This window comes from Bos indicus x Bos taurus, chromosome 28 (assembly GCF_003369695.1).
Source record: "Bos indicus x Bos taurus breed Angus x Brahman F1 hybrid chromosome 28, Bos_hybrid_MaternalHap_v2.0, whole genome shotgun sequence".
Classification (NCBI taxonomy): Eukaryota; Metazoa; Chordata; class Mammalia; order Artiodactyla; family Bovidae; genus Bos; species Bos indicus x Bos taurus.
In genome coordinates, this window is record NC_040103.1 from 37491916 (window position 1) to 37514151 (window position 22236).

General features: G+C 41.5%; 1 protein-coding gene and 1 non-coding gene across 7 annotated transcripts in view; both read left to right on the forward strand.

Annotated features, from left to right (window-relative positions):
* Positions 1-22236, forward strand: part of NRG3 (neuregulin 3) — a 1272378-nt gene that overhangs the window by 622004 nt on the left and 628138 nt on the right. The window lies entirely within an intron of this gene.
* On the forward strand, positions 21524-21595 carry TRNAC-GCA. Its single transcript has one exon. It is a non-coding gene; the product is annotated as a tRNA-Cys (tRNA).

Below are 22236 nucleotides of genomic sequence, written 5' to 3' on the forward strand. Positions count from 1 at the left end.
TTGTTTCTTGGGCTAAGAGCAATAACTCTGCAAGATGCTATACAGAAAGCATTTTGGAGGGGCCTGTAGGCAAATAAGTTTGAGAAACACTGAATATAATATCCCTTGCCAGTAAGTTAAAAATACAAATATTAGCACACTACAAGTTCTCAGAAATCCTTCAGTAAATAAACCTATTTATTTCATCACCTTCCCAGATCTTTGGGGAATACTGGTCTGCATCATCCATAAGGGATATCCTTAGTTGTTGAGGGTGCATCGTTGGCTTGGTGGGAACCAACCTCAGTGGTCATTTTGAGCAATCTTTTAGCCAGCAAGTTAAACATTCAACAGAGTGGCCTTGGCAGTCGGCTACCCACATTTTCCTTGATGGGGACCTCAGTTCATTATATGTTAAACTAAAGTTTATAACCCCTGACTTCTCTCCTGGATGCTGCCTTCTGAAGAAATCTGCCCACACTCTCTTCCAGAGGAGATATGAAAGCATTCATCAAGGCTCTTCTTGCCATGTCTTCTCAGAACCTTGACTTATTAAGACCCATTAATGCTGTAGACTCAAATTTTTCCTCATCCTCTGCTTAGGTAGATTTTTTTTTTTTTTAATGCACTTGAAGTGCATTTATTGATTGAATAATTAGTGTGGATTTAATTTGGTCAATGTGAAATCATTTATCAAGTTTTATTATCATTGATTTTTTGGTAAATCTTATACGGTCCAACAGAGATCATTATGTGATGGCAGCCTAAGAAAGAACTCACCAGGTGACTTGCCGCAACCACAGGCATCGCTTTCCACAGTCACTCTGTTAGAGAATATGACTGTTTACCTGTGTGTTTTCTCCAGTGTTCAACTCAACATTATCTTTAAATTGGTACCAGTTATGTTTTTAAGATTTTTAAAAATACATTTGTTTTAATTGGAGGATAATTACTTTACAGTATGGTGATGGTTTTTCCCAGACATCAGTATGAATTAGCCATAGGCATACATGTGTCTTTTCCATCCTGAAGCCCCCTCCCCATTTCCCTCCTCACCCCATCCTTCCAGGTCTTCACAGAGCATCAGCTTTGGGTGCCCTGCATTATACATCCTTCCACTGGTTATCTATTTTACATATGGTAATATATGCATTTCAGTGCTATTCTCTCAAATCATCTGATCCTCTCCTTCTTCCACTGAGTCCAAAAGTCTGTTATTTACATCTGTGTTTCCTTTGCTGCCCTGCATGTAGGATTGTTGGTACCATCTTTCTAGATTCCAAATATATGTGTTAATGTGCTGTACTTTATGTTTCTCATTCTGACTTACTTCACTCTGTATAATAGGCTCTAGGTTCACCCACCTCGTTAGAACTGACTCAAACATGTTCCTTTTTATAGCCGAATAATATTCCATTGTGTATATTGTCCACAGCTTCCTTATCCATTCACCTGCCAGTGGACATCTAGGTTGCTTCCTTGTCCTAGCTATTGTAAATAGTGCTGCAATGAACATTAGGGTACATGTGTCTTTTTTAGTTAGGTTTCCACTCCTCGCTGCCCTGGGAATTTTCCTGAGATGTAATCGCTTCTCACTCTGCATTTTGGACCATAAAACTGGCAGTGAAAGTATTTCTCTGAACCGGTTGGCTGGTTTCTTCCACAAGCCTGCATGCCTCCTGATTTTTTCATAGCTTTTCTCCAGGCTTTTTAGGAATCTGACACCTGCATTTGGGGTAGGGGTCAGGTTGCTTAGGAGGAAAAAAGTGAGTTAAGGAGAGGGTAATGTAGACTTTACTTAGGAAAAGTATACAAATTAGGTTATTTTACACGATTATGGTTTATTGTGGAAGAAGGCAATGGCAACCCACTCCAGTACTCTTGCCTGGAAAATCCCATGAGTGGAGGATCCTGGTAGGCTGCAGTCCATGGGGTCGCTAAGAGTTGGACACGACTGAGTGACTTCACTTTCACTTTTCACTTTCCTGCATTGGAGAAGGAAATGGCAACCCACTCTAATGTTCTTGCCTGGAGACTCCCAGGGACAGAGGAGCCTGGTGGGCTGCCATCTATGGGGTCGCACAGAGTTGGACACAACTGAAGCGATTTAGCAGCAGCAGCAGCAGTATATATGCCGGGTAGTGGGATTGCTGGATTGTGTTGTAGTTGTATTTCTAGTTTTTAAAGGAATCTCTATACTGCTCTCCATAGTGGTTGTATCAGTTTGCATTCCCACCAACAGTATAAGGGGGTTCCCTTTTCTCCACACTTTCTCCAGCTCATCAGTAGCTGTGCAGTTAATGAGACTAATAAGGCTTAAAATGAAATTTAACTGATACCAGTCAACCACACTCAGCAACTACTGATGAACTTTCTTCTTTGGACAAAAAGAATAGCAATGTAATAGCCAATAGTTTCAGTGCTATTTACTGTGTGCCAGACTGTTCTGAATGCTATAAACAATTTATCTCATACAATTCTTAGGACAAATCTGTAGAAAGATACAGTTGTTACCTCATTTCATAGAAGAGAAACTGAGATGCAGAGTTTAAATACCTTGCCCAGATGGCTCAAGCAGCAAGGACTGGAGGTTGGGTTTGAACCCAAGCAGTCTTGCTCTCAAGTGCACTTCCCTAACAATTATATAGTATTACTTGTCTTGATTGAATGAATATAGACTTGATCCCAGAAAGGCCCCACTACAATTTATTTGCCTGTCAAATATTTAAAGAAATGAAGGATCATCTGTGGATGTGAAAAGTAGGGTGAATTCACGTAGGCAAATATTAACATTAGAACATTTACCTGATAAATGCAAATAGTTGAGCAAAACCCATGAGTGATGGTGAGGGAAGCTTGGGTGTTTGTTTCCCACCTCACAAAATAAAGCAGCCAACCTTGTGTTTGTCTCAAAAAGTAGTTTGTTTAACTTCTCAGAGGAATGGCAGTGAATGTAAATAAAATCAATAACAGTGACTGAATAATCTTAACAGGTGATGGATATCAGCTTTCCTCTGTGTGCCTCAGCGTGTCTATTTTACTTCAAGAGACTGCATGCATGATTTCTCACTTGGGTTCTGTGCTGTAGTTCTGTGCTTTTGTAATATATGCATCAAACATTTTGAAAGTCTGCCCCAAGAGGAAAAGATCAGTTAAATTATACATTGCCTTGCAAGGTGATGACAGCTTAGACCTGCGTGTATGATTGTCTTTGAAGAATTCCATCCAGGGTTGAAAAAAAAATGTTTTAATTAATTTAAAGAGAGCTCTTTGTGTTTGACAATTGAGAACAAAACTCTTTAGCCCCATGAAATATTACAGTGGGCAAGTAGGGTCCACCTTCTTTATCCAGTATCCAGCACAGCCTTTTCTGGTGTTTTCCCCACCAAAACCTAAGATGTTTTGCAAAATCAGAGTTGTTATCCTTGCCAATATTTTGTAATCCTATTTATGGCCCAGCCAGCCATGATGGAAGTAATTATTAGTATTCAAAGCCTTGTTCTATAAACTTGTAATAGTGTGTTTCATTGTTTGTGGCATTAGCCTTGGGCTGTTAGGCATAATTCTGTTTACTGCTATAAAGTGAGGCTGTCCATCCAGAACATGACAGATTATAAATTTACTGCATCTGCTGAATCAGCCGGGTTTGTGCCATGAATACCACATATTCATTTGCAGAACTCAGTGGGCTTCTGAGTGAACATCTATATAGGCTTTGACTTGCAGTGTTTAGAACACAGTTTATTTAATTTTCCTCAGTTTAATTTATCCCTTATGGTTCCTGTTATCTATAACTTGTATTTTGCTTTATAGGTTGCGATTCCAATTTGTTTTCACCATGGTGTAATATATGTGTGAGAACACTCTTTTTTACACGTTGGATCAGGAAATGCAAACAACTCTTTTATCTATCCATTGGAGACCAAGAGCACATTTTTCATAAAACAGGGTCAAACCATTTTCATGGTCACCAGTTGCGTGTGTGTGATCCCCCCCCGCCCCCCCCACTGTTGAAGTTCTAAACCCCTCATAATAACCACATATGGTAGTGTCTTGATTAAAGAATCAGATTTCTTTTATCTTTGGCTTTGCCATATCCATCATATATCTTTCAAGCCTCCCTATATTCATCATCAGTTGGCAAATGAGGCAGAGAAAATGTGGAGGATCTTATAGACCAGATTTGGAGAGATGTCCATCCCTTCTGTCCACAGTCTTTGGCCAGAAAGTTTCACACTAATGTAGTTCCTGGCTTAGGTTTATTCAAGCATAATTCTATTCTGTAAAAAGGAGTATGAATCTTTTCAGACACCACCTCTACTGTATGATATTTGAGAGCTTTTCAGAGCCTCAATTTTTCATATTTAAAATGAAGAATATGTAATTACCTCACAAATTATTATCATTAGATGGGATTATATAAATAAAAATAACATGTGAAGTATAAAGTGGTACTCAGGTTTATAGTATTTTGTGTTATAATAATTATTATTTTAATGCTATTAGTGTAAAATAGATTTAAAAGTGCTGAGGAGCTAGGCTATATGATAAGTTCAGTTCAGTTCAGTTCACTCAGTCGTGTCTGACTCATTTCGACCCCATGGACTGCAGCACACCAGACCTCCACGTCCATCACCAACTCCCAGAGATTACTTAAACTCATGTCCATTGAGTCGGTGATGCCATCCAACCATCTCATTCTCTGTTGTCCCCTTCTCCTGACTTCAGTCTTTCCCATAATCAGGGTCTTTTCAAATGAGTCAGTTCTTCACATCAGGTGGCCAGAGTATTGGAGTTTCAGCTTCAGCATCAGTCCTTCCACTGAATATTCAGGACTGATTTTTCTTTAGGATTGACTGGTTGGATTTCCTTGCAGTCCAAGAGACTCTCAAGAATCTTCTTCAACACCACGGTTCAAAAGCATCAATTATTTGGCACTCGGTTTTCTTTATAGTCCAACTCTCACATCCATACATGACTACTGGAAAAACCATAGCTTTAACTAGACGGATCTTTGTTGGCAAAGTAATGTCTCTGCTTTTTAATATGCTGTCTAGGTTGGCCATCGCTTTTCTTCCAAGGAGCAAGCATCTTTTAATTTCATGGCTTCAGTCCCCATCTGCTGTGGTTTGGGAGCCCCCCAAAATAAAGTCAGCCACAGTTTCCACTGTTTCCCCATCTATTTGCCATGAAGTGATGGGACCAGATGCTGTGATCTTAGTTTTCTGAATGTTGAGTTTTATGTCAATTTTTTCAGTCTCCTCTTTGACTTTCATCAAGAGGCTCTTTAGTTCTTCTTTGCTTTCTGCCATAAGTGTGGTATCTTCTGCATATCTGAGGTTATTGATATTTCTCCTGCCGATCTTGATTCCAGCTTGTGTTTCATCCAGTCCAGCATTTTGCATGATATGCTCTGCATATAAGTTAAATAAATAAGGTGACAATCTATAGCCTTGACATATTCCTTTCCCAATTTGGAACCAGTCTGTTGTTCCATGTCCAGTTCTAACTGTTGCTTCTTGACCTACATACAGATTTCTTAGGAGGAAGGTGTGGTGGTCTGGTATTCTCATCTCTTTAATAATTTTCCAGTTTGTTGTGATCCACACAGTCAAAGGCTTTGACATAGTCAGTAAAGCAGAAGTAGATGTTTCTTTAGAACTCTCTTGCTTTTTCGATGATCCAGCAAATGTTGGCAATTTGATCTCTGGTTCCTCTGCCTTTCTAAATCCAGTTTGAACGTCTGGAAGTTCACGGTTCACTTACTGTTGAAGCTCACTATGATAAGCACACTGTCTTTATTTTCAGAGTTTTCTTTTTTCTTGAGAGCTGCTTTCATGTGTGTGCAGAATATGCCAACATATCTCACAGAGTCAAATATTACAGAAAGAAACTAGAGTGTAGGCAAATCTATAGAGTTGGTTACCATATCTCCAAATCAGTTTTCATCCCTTCCTAGAATTGTCTTCTATAATCACTGTATTAATTCAATGGTAAAGATTACCAACCAAAACAAAAACCCTAAATTAAGCATCACACAAAATTGCCTTCAAATAACAATAGCTCCATGTGAAGTGAAGACAGTGTGTGATATATAAATGGTACCCAGCTTCTGTACTGTGAGAATGCATGTAGGTCAAAAAGCAGGAGCCGCTGAGGTCAGAGAAACCTAATTTGGACTTGGCTCTGCATTAACCACTTGCAGGAATCTCAGTAAGTTCACTGTCTGGTCCTCTGTTTTCTTATTTATTTAACAAAGAGAAGGTTTACAGCTCAATGCTATTGGTGGGAATTGAATTTGATGATTCTAAGATATGAGCTGCAGGGGAGGGTCATGGTGGGGATTTCACTGTGTTAGCTATTGTCATAGGCATACTCATCACAGAAATGCTATCGACCTCTAAAGTCACACAGCTGATTAGGAATAAAATTGGGACTGGAACTCAGGACTATCTGAATCCAAAGCTCATTCCCATAGTCACTACATTTTATCACCTTTCTGGGCTTGACACTATGCCTGGCCCATGGTAGCTGCTCAGTAGATCACAGTAATTACTGTTATCTTCATGTTTATGCCTGAGTCACTTGCCAGGTGATAGTAGGTTTCTGTTCCTGTGATCCAGGTATTATTAGGCATGGGTATATCCACAGTGCTAATGGAGTCTTGACAGCTCCACACCCTCTGAGATCATGCCTCTTCTGGGACCCTCTCTCCAGTGATGCCAGCTCTTAATGGAGAGATTAAGGAAACCTCATTTTATAGATATACAGATGGACAGGTACATACTTCTATATTTGAAATGGATAAGCAACAATGGATCTACTATATAGCACATGGAGCTCTGCTCAATATTTTGTAGCAGCCTGGGTGGGAAGAGAGTTTGGGGGAGAATGGATACATGTATATTTATGGCTGAGTCCCTTTGCTGTCCACCTGAAACCATCACAAAATTGTTAATTGTCCACACTTCAATACAATATAAGAAGTTTAATAAAAAGAAAAAAAAAGTTATGTGCTATATCTTTCATCTGTAATATCTATTTTCATGTGCTTGTAATAGTTTTGTTTTTCTGATTATGAAGTTTGAATAATCAGCTATCTCCTTTTGTAAAATTGCTTGTGAGAAACAATAAAACAGAACAGACAAGACCATTTTGGAGACAAAGAATGGAGGATAGTACCTGCTATACAAATATTCAAAAAGATAAAATCATACCAGGATAATTTTAAAAATAGATCAAGGAGATAGAATATAAAGCCTCAAGTGTACAATATAATGTCTTATTAAGATGGTTTTTCCAATCAATGAAGAAAGGATCAATCATTTGGTATATGCTGCATGGCCATTCATATGGAAAAAAAATATATATATATATTAGCTCTTTTTTTCATCTTACACCATTTAGCAAGCTTGGCTAAACAATTTCGGATGGAGTAAGCATTTAAATGAGTAACATGAAACTGCAGAGGAAGAATAAGACACAGGTAAGTATCTCTTTGACCTCAGGGAAGGAAAATGGTATTCTAAACAAAAATCAATAAAAGAAACTACAAAGACAGATTGTATATTTGGGTATTTCAGTATTAAAAGAAATCTATATGTCAAGAGGCATATTAAAACTTGAAAGGCAGATGCAAACTGGGGAAAACATTTGCAACATAACCTTCATCTAATTTTCACAATATTCCTGTGGGATAGATAATATTATCTTCATTTATACACAAGAGAATCAAGACCTAGACACTTTAAGTAATTTAGTAACTTACTCAAGATTCCATTTGTACCCTTGAAAACTGAACTATGACAGCTCTTCACATCACACTTTGTTGCCCAACTAAGAAAATAGCCAGGAGACATAGCAGTAAGAAGCATGCCTAATAGAGGAATCAGAGACTTATTAAAGGAGTGGAGAGAGGAATCAGACAGGTGAAGAGAAAATTACGATCTATTGTGATTTGTTTTAATAGATGCACAGAAGTTTTGTATAAGGAGTGATTATTTCACTTGGGAGTGATTTCAAAGAGATCCTAACACTGTCTCGATTTTGAAAAATAAATAGATTCTAGGTACCATGATAGTCCAAGGTATTCTAGGGAGAAGAAATGATACATTCCACAGCACAGACTTCTGAAGCAGCTGGCTAGGGGGAAGGGGAAGAATAGGGTGTCTGCAAAGATATAGAGGCTGGTGGGAACCTCCATTCCAGAGGAAGACATCATCAGCACTTAGGGGAGGTCAGACCTGAGAAAGACCAAGTACGCAGCCAGGAGGAGCCTCAGGCAATCAGGCTTACCAAAGCATTTCTAATAGTGTGTTTTTATTTTCATGTACTAATTTTTAAATTTTTTATAATTTTGTTTTTTCATACTAAAAATTGAACTTTCTATTATTCTAGTTAGGAAAGAGTCAAGAAAAAATTCCCAGATGATAGTGTCTGAAATTAAATGGCTGCTTATTGTGGGAAAGAAAAACCCAAAACACAATATCCATTTTTTGGAGCTATTTTCTTAATTGAGGTAAAAATGAGAACTTACCAATATGCTGTTGCTGCTGCTTCAGTGGCTTCAGTCGTGTCCAACTCTGTGTGACCTCATAGACAGCAGCCCACCAGGCTCCCCCATCCCTGGGATTCTCCAGACAAGAGTACTGGAGTGGGTTGCCATTGTCTTCTCCCTACCAATATGAACACAGCATTTTCAGCAGCATATCTTCCATGAGAAAATGGAAGGCCCCTAGCCTCCTGAGTTGAGTCTCTCCATTTACCCTAAGTATCTCATAGATTGATATAGTCTGTTTGTCTTATGGTAGCCAAAGCACCATTGCCCATAGCCATGTCTAGGACTGCTACTGAAATGGCCCCTGGTCCATACTCCTATACTATACTCTGAGGTTGCTGAGGCCACTGAAGAATCACCATCGCTTGCTTTTCTCCAGCCATGATCATGTGACCTGTGTACCATCCTGAGCCACATCTGCCATTTCTCTGTTCAGTTTCTCTGGCGTGAATGTGAGCCTTTACCATGCATCTCTGTGGGCTGTGGATCCTGCCCCACCAGGCTGAAGGTTCCTCTGCAAGGTTGCACTGGTCTCTAGTTGGTGTTGCTGCTGCTACTACTGCTGTAATTATTATGGGGGTTGTTATCAGAATCACCAGACTAACAGGATTCGGCTGTAACAAGTACAAGGGCATGCATGCATTTACTGCAGACATCCGTTAAACACCTACAGTGCACCGAGCATCCTTTCAATGGGATTACAATACTGAATAAATCTGACCCAGGTCCTGTCCTCATCCAGAAGTTTATGGTCTAGAAATCTCCCTTCTCTCTCACCTTCAATGCAGCTTCCCTCTGTGTTGAATTCTTTCTCAAGATCTCTGCAGCACCATTGACATTTAGAACCTACTCCCCCTATAAGTACCCTGCAACAGCACCTCCTTGATCTAGGTGAAGGGAATAACACCTCCTTCAAAACAGCAAAGGCATCTACTCCAGCTCCTGCCAGTTCTGATTTTCTGGGAAAGTAATTTTGCTTGGGGCCTGGACCATAGCATACATCCATAAAAGTTCCTCTTGGTCCCAACCAGATCCAAGGGGGAACAGCTTTGTTTTCATTGGTTCACTCCTATGGTTTTCAGGAGTGTGATACTGATGGAAAAGACAAGGGATACTTTTAGAAAGAGTGAGAGGAGTTGACGAATGACAAGGTCATTATTTCCTTTTTCTTAATGGAATCTCACCCTTGTTTCTCCCCAACAGGGGTAGAGGACATCCTTCACCCTTTTTGATGTCCCCACATTCTAACTTGTATAAGCCCTCTCCCATAACTGTCTTTTTCTTTGTCCCTCTTGTTAGTGTTCTCATCTGTAAAATAGGAACAATGGAAATACTGACTATAAAGTGTGAATTATAGACTGGATTTGGTACATTGGATGATGGAAGCCTGTACACAAAGTGGTCAAAGGTGCCAGCTTTCAAGATTAGGACTGGCTCCATCCTTTGCTCTGAGTGACAGTAGGCAAATCAGTCTCTCTGTGGCTGTTTCTATAAATTTAGGAAAATAATACCCACTTTAAACATTGTAATAATGACTTACACATCATGTTTGTGAAATGCATGCATTCTATGCAGTCTCACACATAGTATGTAGTGACCATGTACAGGCTAGCTGCTGACTATTCAGGGATTATTACATCTTTTCTCTCCTTTGCCTCAATAGTCCTGTTTTCTCTCCTGTGCAGGGGAAGACTGCACTTCAGTTCAGTCACTCAGTCATGTGCGACTCTTTGCGACCCCATGAATCACAGCACGCCAGGCCTCCCTGTCCATCACCAACACCCAGAGTTCACTCAGACTCACGTCCATCAAGTCAGTGATGCCATCCAGCCATCTCATCCTCTGTCGTCCCCTTCTCCTCCTGCCCCCAATCCCTCCCAGCATCAGAGTCTTTTCCAATGAGTCAACTCTTTGCATGAGGTGGCCAAAGTACTGGAGTTTCAGCTTTAGCATCATTCCTTCCAAAGAAATCCCAGGGCTGATCTCCTTCAGAATGGACTGGTTGGATCTCCTTGCAGTCCAAGGGACTCTCAAGAGTCTTCTCCAACACCACAGTTCAAAAGCATCAATTCTTCGGCGCTCAGCCTTCTTCACAGTCCAACTCTCACATCCATACATGACCACAGGAAAAACCATAGCCTTGACTAGACGGACCTTTGTTGGCAAAGTAATGTCTCTGCTTTTGAATATGCTATCTAGGTCGGTCATAACTTTCCTTCCAAGGAGTAAGCGTCTTTTAATTTCATGGCTGCAGTCACCATCTGCAGTGATTTTGGAGCCCCCCCCAAAAATATCTGACACTGTTTCCACTGTTTCCCCATATATTTCCCATGAAGTGATGGGACCAGATGCCATGATCTTTGTTTTCTGAATGTTGAGCTTTAAGCCAACTTTTTCACCCTCCACTTTCACTTTCATCAAGAGGCTTTTGAGTTCCTCTTCACTTTCTTCCATAAGGGTGGTGTCATCTGCATATCTGAGGTTATTGATATTTCTCCCAGCAATCTTGATTCCAGCTTGTGTTTCTTCCAGTCTAGCATTTCTCATGATGTACTCTGCATATAAGTTAAATAAGCAGGGTGACAATATACAGCCTAGACTGCACTTAAGATGATGCAAAATTAAGAAACAGGGTGTGTTTCCTGGATCTGCATGCTGCAGGATCATGGCACAGTGGGGGATCTGTTGGGGAGCAGGCAGGGTCTCTGGCTGGGCAGGTAGTTTCATAGGAGCAACAAGCCGACACTGTGGTGGTCATGGTGGCACTCTGCAGTCTCAGTCCCCCCGTAGAGTTGTGCCATGGGAAGCGCGGGTGTGGAGCACCAGTGCTCCGTCCCAGGAAGGGTCCACTGTCTTCCATATAGGCATCCCTTAAGCAGCCCTCATCTGTGCTGGATAAGAGATGTTCCTCTCTTCATTTGTCATACAGATTGCCTACTCTACATCTCTTCTCTTTCTCACATTGGATGTTGCTAAGTTATGCTTTCATGTGTGCACTTGAATTGATGGCTTACACCATTCTCCCCTACCTCTACCGAAACATTTTCCCAGTCTCTGGCTGGAATTTCCTCCCACCTCTGTGCTCCCTTAGGTCCCATATTTTCATCATGGTACTAGTCATACCCACTAACACTGATTGTGGATTGGACCCTGTGGAATGTAGATCCCACAGATTGAGCTATATGAAATTGCTGGTAATTTGACCATTTCATTATTTCACATGATTCAGACTAGTATTTATCTATATACTCTGTAAACCAGTAGTTACATGAGGTGGAGCAGGGAGAACTTTTTACTCTGTTTTGGCAATGCCAGGCACAGTGCTTGGTTTATTGCTGATACTTGACTAGTATTATATGAAAGTGCTTAATAGACTATGAAGCTCTATTCAAATGTAAGAGATTTCTGCTGTAAAACAACCAATTGTATCATATGTTAGCATTAGAATATGACCTACCTTTAGAGGCTGAGTTGGAGATGAAGGGGAAACCAACATGAGACTTTACATCATCTAAGCTGAAATATATTCTTGAGCTCATAGTGGTAATTCAGCGATAGTCCTGAGGGATGAGCAGATAACACTTTAGAGAGTACCTTTTCCTTCTTTTACCCTTGTGGTTCTACCTTTGTTAGTTTTCTATACTGATGTTCCAAAATTTAAAAAAAAAAGTTTCTGCTGCTTACAAGAAATTATAAATTTGCTTTATTAGATGTTGTAGCACCACTAAAGGATCTCAGACAGGGGAATCTCCTATTGGGACTTGTAGTTTATGGGGAGTACCCTAGCAGCAAGCATGAGTGATGGAATGGAGAGGTCAAGGCTGGAAGCTGGGAGACCAAAGAGGAGATGATGCCAGAGATGCTGAGTCATGGAGGTGGGAGCTGAGAAGAAGAGATGGACTGGAAATACCGAATGGATATTTCATCTCATGGGTGGAGGGGTGGTGGTGAATAAAAGAGGTGGGCTGTACTGATCCCCAAGTTGGGGATGATTGGGGGACCAACTGATACAGGTGCTTTAGGAAGGGCAGCTTTGGGGAGAAAGATGATGAATTTTATTTTGAGCATATTGAGTGGGAAATATTATTATAGAAGTTTGGAGTTGATCTTGCAAGATAGATGGGCTGGTCACTGTCTTTGTTTTTGATTTCCTTATTGATTGATATGGAAATTATCACTCAGGGAAGTTGCCTGAATGGCCAGAATGGGAAAAAAAAAAAATCAGGAAGAGGTTGGGCTGCATCTTGAAGGTAGGACCACTACATTCTTTCATCTCTTCGTTGTCTGTCCACCTACGAAGTCACTACTGGATTTTTGGCTTCCCAGCCATACTTGGCCTCCTGGATTGAATGCTCTCAGAAAATGACCACTGAGCACTACTCTTAGGATTTTAATTAACTTTTAACTGGCTTGCCCTCTGAGCAGTTTTTGCTTCTGCTTTGAAATTTTAGACAGATGGCAGGCAGTTATTTCCTCAGCCTTGTCATCTATTCACATGGCAGCTGAAATACCAAGCACAGACTTGGAGAGGGATGGGATCATAATTCATTATAATTAGTCTTCTTTGATCACTTGTCCTTTGTCCTAAGTACAGGACCAACATTTAATTGTAGCTGAAGTATTTATCAAGAACAGCATCCAGACTGTTCTCCCTCTTTACATAAATGCTAAAGGACACTACTAAAAGGGGAAACTCACATTCCCAATTCTCTTTTGAAATAGCTACTGAGTAGTAGTGGAAACCCTGGATTTAGAGACAGAGGCCAGTGTGGGGGCCTTTCCCTGGTCGTGTCCAGTAGTATTGTTAATTAAGCAGCACTGTGAGGATTTAGAAAGATAAGGAACTGCATAAAGTGAGGGCCCACTGTGTGTTTTATAAAACATTCCGAGGCTGAATAGCTGGACATCATACAGTTGCTGCTGCCAAGTCTCTTCAGTCGTGTCCGACTCTGTGCGACCCCATAGATGGCAGCCAACCAGGCTCCCCCGTCCCTGGGATTCTCCAGGCAAGAACACTGGAGTAGGCTGCGATTTCCTTCTCCAATGCATGAAAGTGATAAGTGAAAGGGAAGTTGCTCAGTCGTGTCTGACTCTTAGCGACCCCATGGACTGCAGCCTACTAGGCTCCTCCGTCCGCAGGATTTTCCAGGCAAGAGTACTGGAGTGGGGTGCCATTGCCTTCTCCAATCATACAGTTACCTTATGGCAAAGCCAGGAGACAAAACTCCTCATCTGCCTGAATCAGAGCCTGTGCCTTTGCACAGTTAGTTCAGCAGCAGCCCCTCAGGGTAGATTTATTTGGCAAGCCAACTTAGATAGTAAAAATAAATAAACAAATGAATAAATAAGATATCATCCTATCACTGGGTGAATCTTGTAAAGGGTTGCCCTGAGGGGTGATATTGTGAGGAGCCATTGCTGGGTAACTTATTACAAATTAATTCCCTGTCCTGAAAAAATATTTTATCAATAAATAATACTATCTGATATCTGTAGTGTGATATAGGCTTTAATAGTTAAAGTAATTATATGACTTTACTGTCCATCTTTATTCTCACTCACCTGAGTTTTGTGAATGAGCTGAGGAAAGGGGTATTAGAACCATTTTATAGATAAGAAAATTGAGACTTAAAAGGTGTTATTACCATCAGGGGTCTGGTAGCTTTTAAGCCATCAGATTTTAGACACATAGATTTCGATGTCCTTCGAAAATAAGATCTAAACAGCAGCAAATATATATGAGGGATTAGTTTCAGGAACAGTTTTCTTAGAGCTGACATTCACCTCCAAGTCGTACGGTTAGAGTTGCTTCTTTTCTCTTTTCAATTTTTGACACTAAGTCATAATTATAGAGCCAGAGAAGCACCCAGAGCATTTGCAGGAGATAATTGACTAGATGGAGGGAAGGCTGATTGTGCAACAGAATCCAAACTACCAATTAAAGGAGAAAGAATCCACACACGCATGATCCCCAGGATATTTATATCACGGGAAGTAAAAGGGCCCGCCTTCCCTGCCACTGTGGGACAGCCTATAAGTCAGAGGGCCACAGAGTGGTCAGTGTGAGCCCTGGGGCCAGGCTAAGATCACAGCAAGGATCAGGAAGCCCACCCTCTCAGCAACCTCTCGGGCACTAATGCAAGTTTCAAAGGCTTCCCCTCTCTAGGGTAAAACGGAAAATCTTGGTAAATGAGATTAAATTCAGTGCACAATGAGAGAGGAAATCAGGCACACGTGAAACGTGAACTACATCCATCAATTAATTGTCAGAAAATAGGGCTCAGAATAGAGTAATGATACTAGTAATACTCACTTTTGTGCAGTGCTCTAGACACTACAGAGTTTATGGCCCTCACATCAGCAGCCACTTGAGGCAAAATTATTATCCTCAACTTACAGAGGGTTAAGTGCTGGCCTTACAATTCCACCAACCCTGGTGCTGGAGGAGTAGGGGCATGTATCTAGGTTTCTGACTCCTGCTCTCAGCCTTGCAGGGCTGCCTAGGCTGATGGGGGCTGGAGACAGTGGTGGGGAGTGTCCTGCACTGTGGTTTGTGGTTAATTCTCCTGGGAACCCTTTTAAACTGTTCCTTCTTACTGATGGGTATCTCTGCAGTGGCACACAGGAGTGGCCTCAAGGCTAACAATAATGGGCTATTAACTGAATAACAGCCCTGGCACAAAGTCACAGCCACACTAGGGTCTTAATTAGGCTCTAGCAGAAGCAGAGAAGGATCACATTCGTGAGAGATTGCTGGTTGACTAATTAGGTGTCAAGTTAACAATTTCCCTCTGGGATATCTCAAGTCAGTCCCATTGCGATTCAAAACATTGACCAAACTGGGAGTCCCAACTGGGCCAATTTCTTGGGAGAAGAGAGGATTTGCTTCCCCAAGGACTAGCTCCCTGTAGTAGATTAGTACAGGATTCCTTTATTTTCTCTGGCTAATAGTTTAACTTCAAAAACTTGGCAACTGTGAGTCCAGTGTTTCTGTCCCACTGTCAAGAGCTGAAGGGCAGCCGTGCCTGGGTGCCGAGCTGAAAAGCAGTCAGTAGTCCCAGCTCAGCTGTATCTGCAGCAGATGTTAAACAGTGCTATGGAAGAAAATAGGATCAAGGACCCTCCTGAGACTCAAGCCCAGAACCTGGGAGAGAGGCTAGAGGACCATTCCGGAGTGAGTAAAAGTCACTCAGTCATGTCTGACTCTTTGCAACCACATGGATGATACAGTCCATGGAATTCTCCAGGCCAGAATACTGGAGTGGATAGGCTTTTCCTTCTTGGATCTTCCCAACCCAGAAATCAAACCCAGGTCTCCCATAATGCAGGTGGATTGTTTTCCAGCTGAGCCACAAGGGAAGCCCAGTCAGAAATGGGGTTAGGCAGCACTGAAATCACTTGAATCCTGTGTTAAATGTAACCTCTGTGTGCCATTCATTAGTCATGAGGACAGGGCCTTCATATTAATATTGCTGAGCCCCTATCAATACCTTTAAATGTACACAATCATTTCCTCCTCAAAGAGAAGTTGTATAGATTAGTTGATATAGAGCATGTGACATAGAGCCATGCGTTCTGTAAGAACTCAGGAACATGACTTGCTTCTGAATCCATACAGCCTGAGGGGCTTCTGTAAGGGCTGATCCTGTCCACCAAAATATACCTCATCTACTCAGAATGGTTGCCCAGGCCCATATATCCCCACTTAGACTGAGGTCACAACCTGCCTGACTTCATTGGCCCTACCCACTATTCCTTTCCCTTGACCTGCCTTGTTCTTGCCTTCACTGCTAGGCACCTGCCTCTGGCATATCTGTTTGATGCATGATCCAAGCCCTTTAGCCTCTGTCTAGTCCTCCTCTTCTCCCACTTCTGTCTCTCCTGTTTGGTACAACAACCCTGACTACCTTTGGAATAACATTCTTTTCAGCTCAAATACCACCCCTTAGATCATGGACTAAGAGATAGAGCCCTCCAGCTCTTCTTCCCTGAAGAAGGTATGCATCATGAGAAGCACTTGGGTGTGGGGGAAGAGGAGCCATGAAGCTATTTCCAGGTTCCTTTCTTTGAACCTTTGATAGGTTCTGTTGGGAAGAAGTCAGTGTCAACATCTACCTTCTAATGGAAGTGGACTCCTCTGATTGTGACCAGCTAGACAAAGGGCTAAATGAGATAGAGAATTACCGGACAAGGCACACCAGGCCCTTGAAATAAACTAAAAGGAAACAGGTAGGCAGTGAAGGCTAGGAAGCTGGAAGAAGTTGGATGATGAATGGTAATCCAGCAGGCAGGTGGGGTCAGTGGATCCCAGACCTGGAAACCAAGAGATGGCGTTAAGGAACAGGCAGAGTCTCAAGGTGGCAGACAGGAGTGTCCTTGTGGAAAGAGTTGTCAGGGTCTTGAAGAAAAGCTCCTCAAGAGACCCAGGGAGGACCACGGTGTGGCCTCCTGGAAGGAGTTGAGACTTTAGCACAATGTTGATGTATCAGTTTAGGCACAGAACTTAGAGCCATTTAACAGAGCAACCCATGCTATGAGGAGGTGGGACAGGAAGGGGAAAAGAGTGTGATGCTGGGGTGTGGATTCTACACGGTGACTTGGAGCATTTGACCACAGAGGAAGCCCAGATAGAGATGTATCTTTCAAGAGCTCCAGGGACATGCAAACTGGCAAGCCCACAGATTGACTATGCAGAGCCTTCGAAACTTATCAAAGACGGGGACCGTTGTCCCATTTGTGTTTGCTTCCCAGAGGACACGACCAAGTGAGATGGCGTGTGAAGGAGCTCTATAAGCATACAAGGGCTGCACTTTATTGTTAAGTTTACTCACTAATTGTAGGACTGCTGGTATTTTTTTGAGCTCATCATGATGCTCACTAAATGTTAGCTATTCAAATATTTGCAATTACTATTATAGCAGGAGAAACTCTGAGATAATTTATGTTTATGCATGTCCTCTTTTTCTCACTTGAGAAGGTCACAGGCTCTGGGCTTCCTGACCTACAAGATGCCTTTGTTCCTAATTTTATCTTCTCCAAGCTACCAAATCTGTGATGAAGATTTTTGAGGCAGAGTTCCTCTGAGGGAATCAAGTAGAAATAGGAGATGCTTTCCCTTGATCCAAAAGTAATTTGCAATCCTGGGAGGTGGAAGGAGGATTGTGGGGCCTAAGGAAGAGGTGTACCCAGGAATCATCCCAGGAAGGTGGCTTGCCTTCAGAGGGGGAAGCCTGTGCACCTGCAGCAGAGGCCCCCAGGTCCCAGACTCTCTGATCTAAAGGAAACAGGAGGTCAGGGCAGCAGAACACACATTAGTGACCCACATGACTCATAACTCTCATATGCCACTAGAGAGCCCTGGCCCTTCCACTGTTATGGGGCTCAGTGTATGTTGAGGGAAGAATTTATCCTTCATTGTGAGTATGTTTGATTTTATTTTTTTCCTCCTTGGCAGAGAAGGATAACTGGAGTTAAATTTAACTAGATTTCAAGCAAACAAGTATCAATAATATGATCTTTCTGTGAATATATGTGTGTGTCTTGAATATCATATTTTTTATTTATTTTTAATATTTATTTATTTATTTATTTTGGATCCACATTATTTATTTATTTATTTATTTTACTTTATAATATTGTCTTGGTTTTGCCGTACATTGACTTGAATCTGCCATGGGTGTACATGTGTTCCCCATCCTGAACCCCCCTCCCACCTCCCTCCCCATCCCATCCCTCTAGGTCACATTTTTTAAAATTAAAAAAAAAAATTAATGTTTTAATTTTGTATGGGGGTATAGCCAATTAACCATGTTGTGATAGTTTCAGGTGAATAGCAAAGGGATTCAACCATACGTACATATGTATCTGTTCTCCCCACAGAAACTTCCCTCCCATCCAGGCTGCCACATAACACTGAGCAGAGTTCTATGTGCTATACAGTAGGTCCCTTTTATTATTTAATTTAATTTATTTTATTTAATTTTTTAACTTTACAATATTGTATTGGTTTTGCCATATATCCACATGAATCTGCCACAGGTATACACGTGTTCCCCATCCTGAACCCTCCTCCCTCCCCCCTCCCCTTACCATCCCTCTGGTTCTTCCCAGTGCACCAGCCCCAAGCATCCAGTATCATGCCTCGAACTTGGACTGGCGACTCATTTCATATATGATATTATACATGTTATAATTGTTCTGTGACCACATGGAGCTTCCCTAGTGGTTCAGAGGGTAAAGAATCCAGCTGCCAATGCAGGAGAGTCAGATTCAATCCCTGGGTGGGGTAGATCCTCTGGAGGAGGGCATGGCAACCCACTCCAGTATTCTTGCCTGGAGAATTCCATGGACAGCTGGGGTCTGGCCAGCTACAGTCTGTGGGGCCACAAAGAGTTGGATACGACTGAGCAACTAATAACACTGTGACCACATAACTCCTAAGGAAAATGGTGAACGTTTTCACAGTAGCTACTGTATGCTGCTCCTGGTTTCAATATATGACTAAGGCAATCACATTTAATCCTCAGAATAATCTATGAAGTATTAGAGTCCCCTTTGTATAGATAAGAAAACTGAACTAAATAATGGTCACGTGGCCTCGCACCAGAATCTGTGGCTAGTATCAGAACCAAGATTCAAGCCTCAGCTATGTGATTCTAAGGGCAGCCTCCCTCCACCAGACTGCCCTGGAGAGACGTGACAGTGCTCATCTCTTATGAAGGAAAGGCTGATGGCTGTGGCAGCAGGTTTAATAACTGAGCTGAGATATAAAATAGTTCTCATGAATGTACATGTCTGACTTTCAGAGAGAGGATGGCTAAGCGACTGAGTTATTGAGGTTACCTTTTAGAAACCTTCAGTGTGACCTAGACTTGCTTCACTTTGAAAAACAGTTATTATCCTCTCCCTCCTTTTTTAATCTCCACATTGGGAAGGGAATTTCTATGGATATGTTGGCATTGTCCAACAGAAGACAAGTGACACAAAAAGACCTGACAGATATCTCCTAGGCAGAGAATTATGTGAGAAGGGTGCTGAATTATAGCCAAGAATAGAATGACTTCAGGCACTGCAGCTACTGGAAAATGCTTTGCGGAATATCGGATGGAGCTTTAGATTTATTGCATCTAATTGAATCTTCAGCAAGCCTGGAAGAAGTAGCTATTCTGATCACTATTGTTCTGGTGGAACTGCAAGGGCATGGGGAAGGGTGAGGGAGAGATGAATAGATAGATGGTGGATGGAGAAATAGATAGGCAGGTAGGTAGGTAGGTAGATAATACCCATGTATTAAAATCAATGCCAATGTGATGATGAGAGAGAAGAACAAACAAGGCTCCTAACTTCTTCCTATAACTAAGATTTCTTATAGATAAGGAAGAGAAGCTCTAGGTCATTGAGTCTGGAAGACTTCAGGATCTTTGTGAAATGAATGAACACATCTATGACTCATTACATCTATTCTTTGGTAAGTCCTGTTGAGTTCTTTTTCATTTTGCTTTTCAAAATCGGTTCTGAAGTAGAAGGAGACATGTCCCCTTGCTTTATTCCTGCCCTCCTGCCCTCTTTTGTTCCTGTCTTCATTTCTTCCAGGTTTTTCTTTTTTCCTTTTATTTTCCCCTTCTTTTTGTGCTGTACACGTTAATTGAGCATCTGTGTGTACCGGGTTCTGAGATACCAGAAATACAACACTTATCAGACACAAAAAGCCTGTGTTCTATGCTGTTAAGAAACCCAGGCCCACAGAGTAGGTCAAAGAAGGATCCAAAATGTCAGATTCAGAAGCATTTAAAACAGACCTTCAAAGATGGGTAGCATTTCAAGAGGCAGATACTGTCTCTTTTGGGGGGAATGTAGGATATTCTATGAAGAGCCTGGATGATTAAACTGATCAAGACAGAAGCTTCACGGTATGATCATTTCTAGGCCATAGTTAGAATAGGAGTGAGTGTGCAGAACAAGTAATGAGCTGGTTATGAGTGTGGAGATTGTGGTCCCTGAATGCTTAGGAGTCTTGCTGCCTTCTCTGGGCACCTGGCCTTGGCTTCCTGAATGGACAAGAGGCATGGCCAGCTCTGGCATGGGAACATATGCTCATGTATGTTGCATACATATTAGTTCAAACTGAACTAATTGAACTAAACTAAAATTGAACTAAACTACTATTGACATAGTAGTTCAGATTAGAAAGTGAAAAGAAGGGAGGAAGGAGGGTTCAGGATGGGGAACACAGGTATACCTGTGGTGGATTCATTTCAATATTTGGCAAAACTAATACAATATTGTAAAGTTTAAAAATAAAATAAAATTTTAAAAAGTTAAAAGAATGTGTATCATCACTGTTACTGTTATCTCATAATTACTTTCTTGGTTATGGTTAAACAAAACAGGAGTTCTTTCCTGGTATCTTTAACTCTGCATACTAAGAAATGCAATGAATGGCAAGGTAATTGCTTTCATCCCATTCCATTTAGTCAATTTTGTAAAACTGGGCCCTGGTTCTGCCTTTTCAGGATGCTGAAGAAGAGGTTCCTAGAGACGTGTGTATATTCTGCTCTGAGCCAGCCTCCCTCTGACTTCTTTACAGACTGATTCTGAGATGTAGGCCTTAAATTCTATGGTGTAACAAGGCACAGCATAAAACAAGGCCCATGGGTTTCTGAGATTCTTTCTAAAAATTTCTCTTTCAATGTTTTTAGGATTAACTTATTAATATTTTCAGTAAAAAGATATCTTCCAATAAGATCCAAGTAGATTGGTAGAAACCTTCAAGCCTTGGAGCCAGATCAAGCTGGATGAAACTTCTAGCTTTTAGGGTTCACTTCTCATGGCCTGAACCCTAAAAGCTAGAAGTTTCATTCAGCTTGATCTGGCTCCAAAGCTTGAAGGTTTCTACCAATCTACTTGGATCTTATTGGAAGTTATCTTTTTACTGAAAATATTAATAAGCTTCTAGCTTTTAGGGTTCACTTCTCAAGGCCTGGGTCTTCCCTGGTGGCTCAGACGGTAAGGCTTCTGCCTGCAATGCAGGAGACCCAGGTTCGATTCCTGGGTTGGGAAGATCCCCTGGAGAAGGAAATGGCAATCCACTCCAGCACTCTTGCCTGGAAAATCCCATGGATGGAGGAGCCTGATAGGCTACAGTCCATGGGGTCGCAAAGAGTCGGACAGGACTGAGCAACTTCACTTTCACTTTTCTTTCTCAAGACCTGGGGAACTTAAACAAGTGGCTGAACCCCTTAAGCCTCAATCTTCTTGTCTCACCAGAAAGTATTAAAAGGATAATATGAGATGGTATGTGTAAAGCATATAGCATGTATAAAGCATGTTCAATAAAAAAGAATGGCCATTATTTAATAGTGGTCATGACAAAGACATATTGAAGAGTTCAGCAGTACTTTAAAACTAGAGGGATTTTGCGTCCCCAGGGTACGGTTTATCGGAAGCCTGTGGGCACCAGATAGTACTTTATGGAGAAAGCTCATAATTTTGTGGCAGATGCAGATGGTGCATAGAATCCAGATGGGTGGAGCTAAGCTCTTTGAGTGAGAGGGCTCAGTGACGTTTAGCTACAGTCATTATTCTACCCTTAGCCTTAGGCTCATTGGCCACCACTGCTCAGTCTCAGCTTCCACAACCTTCCTTTTCACCATAGTTATGCTTCCTGAAATTGTCTTTACTCTAGTTCCTAGAAATTATAC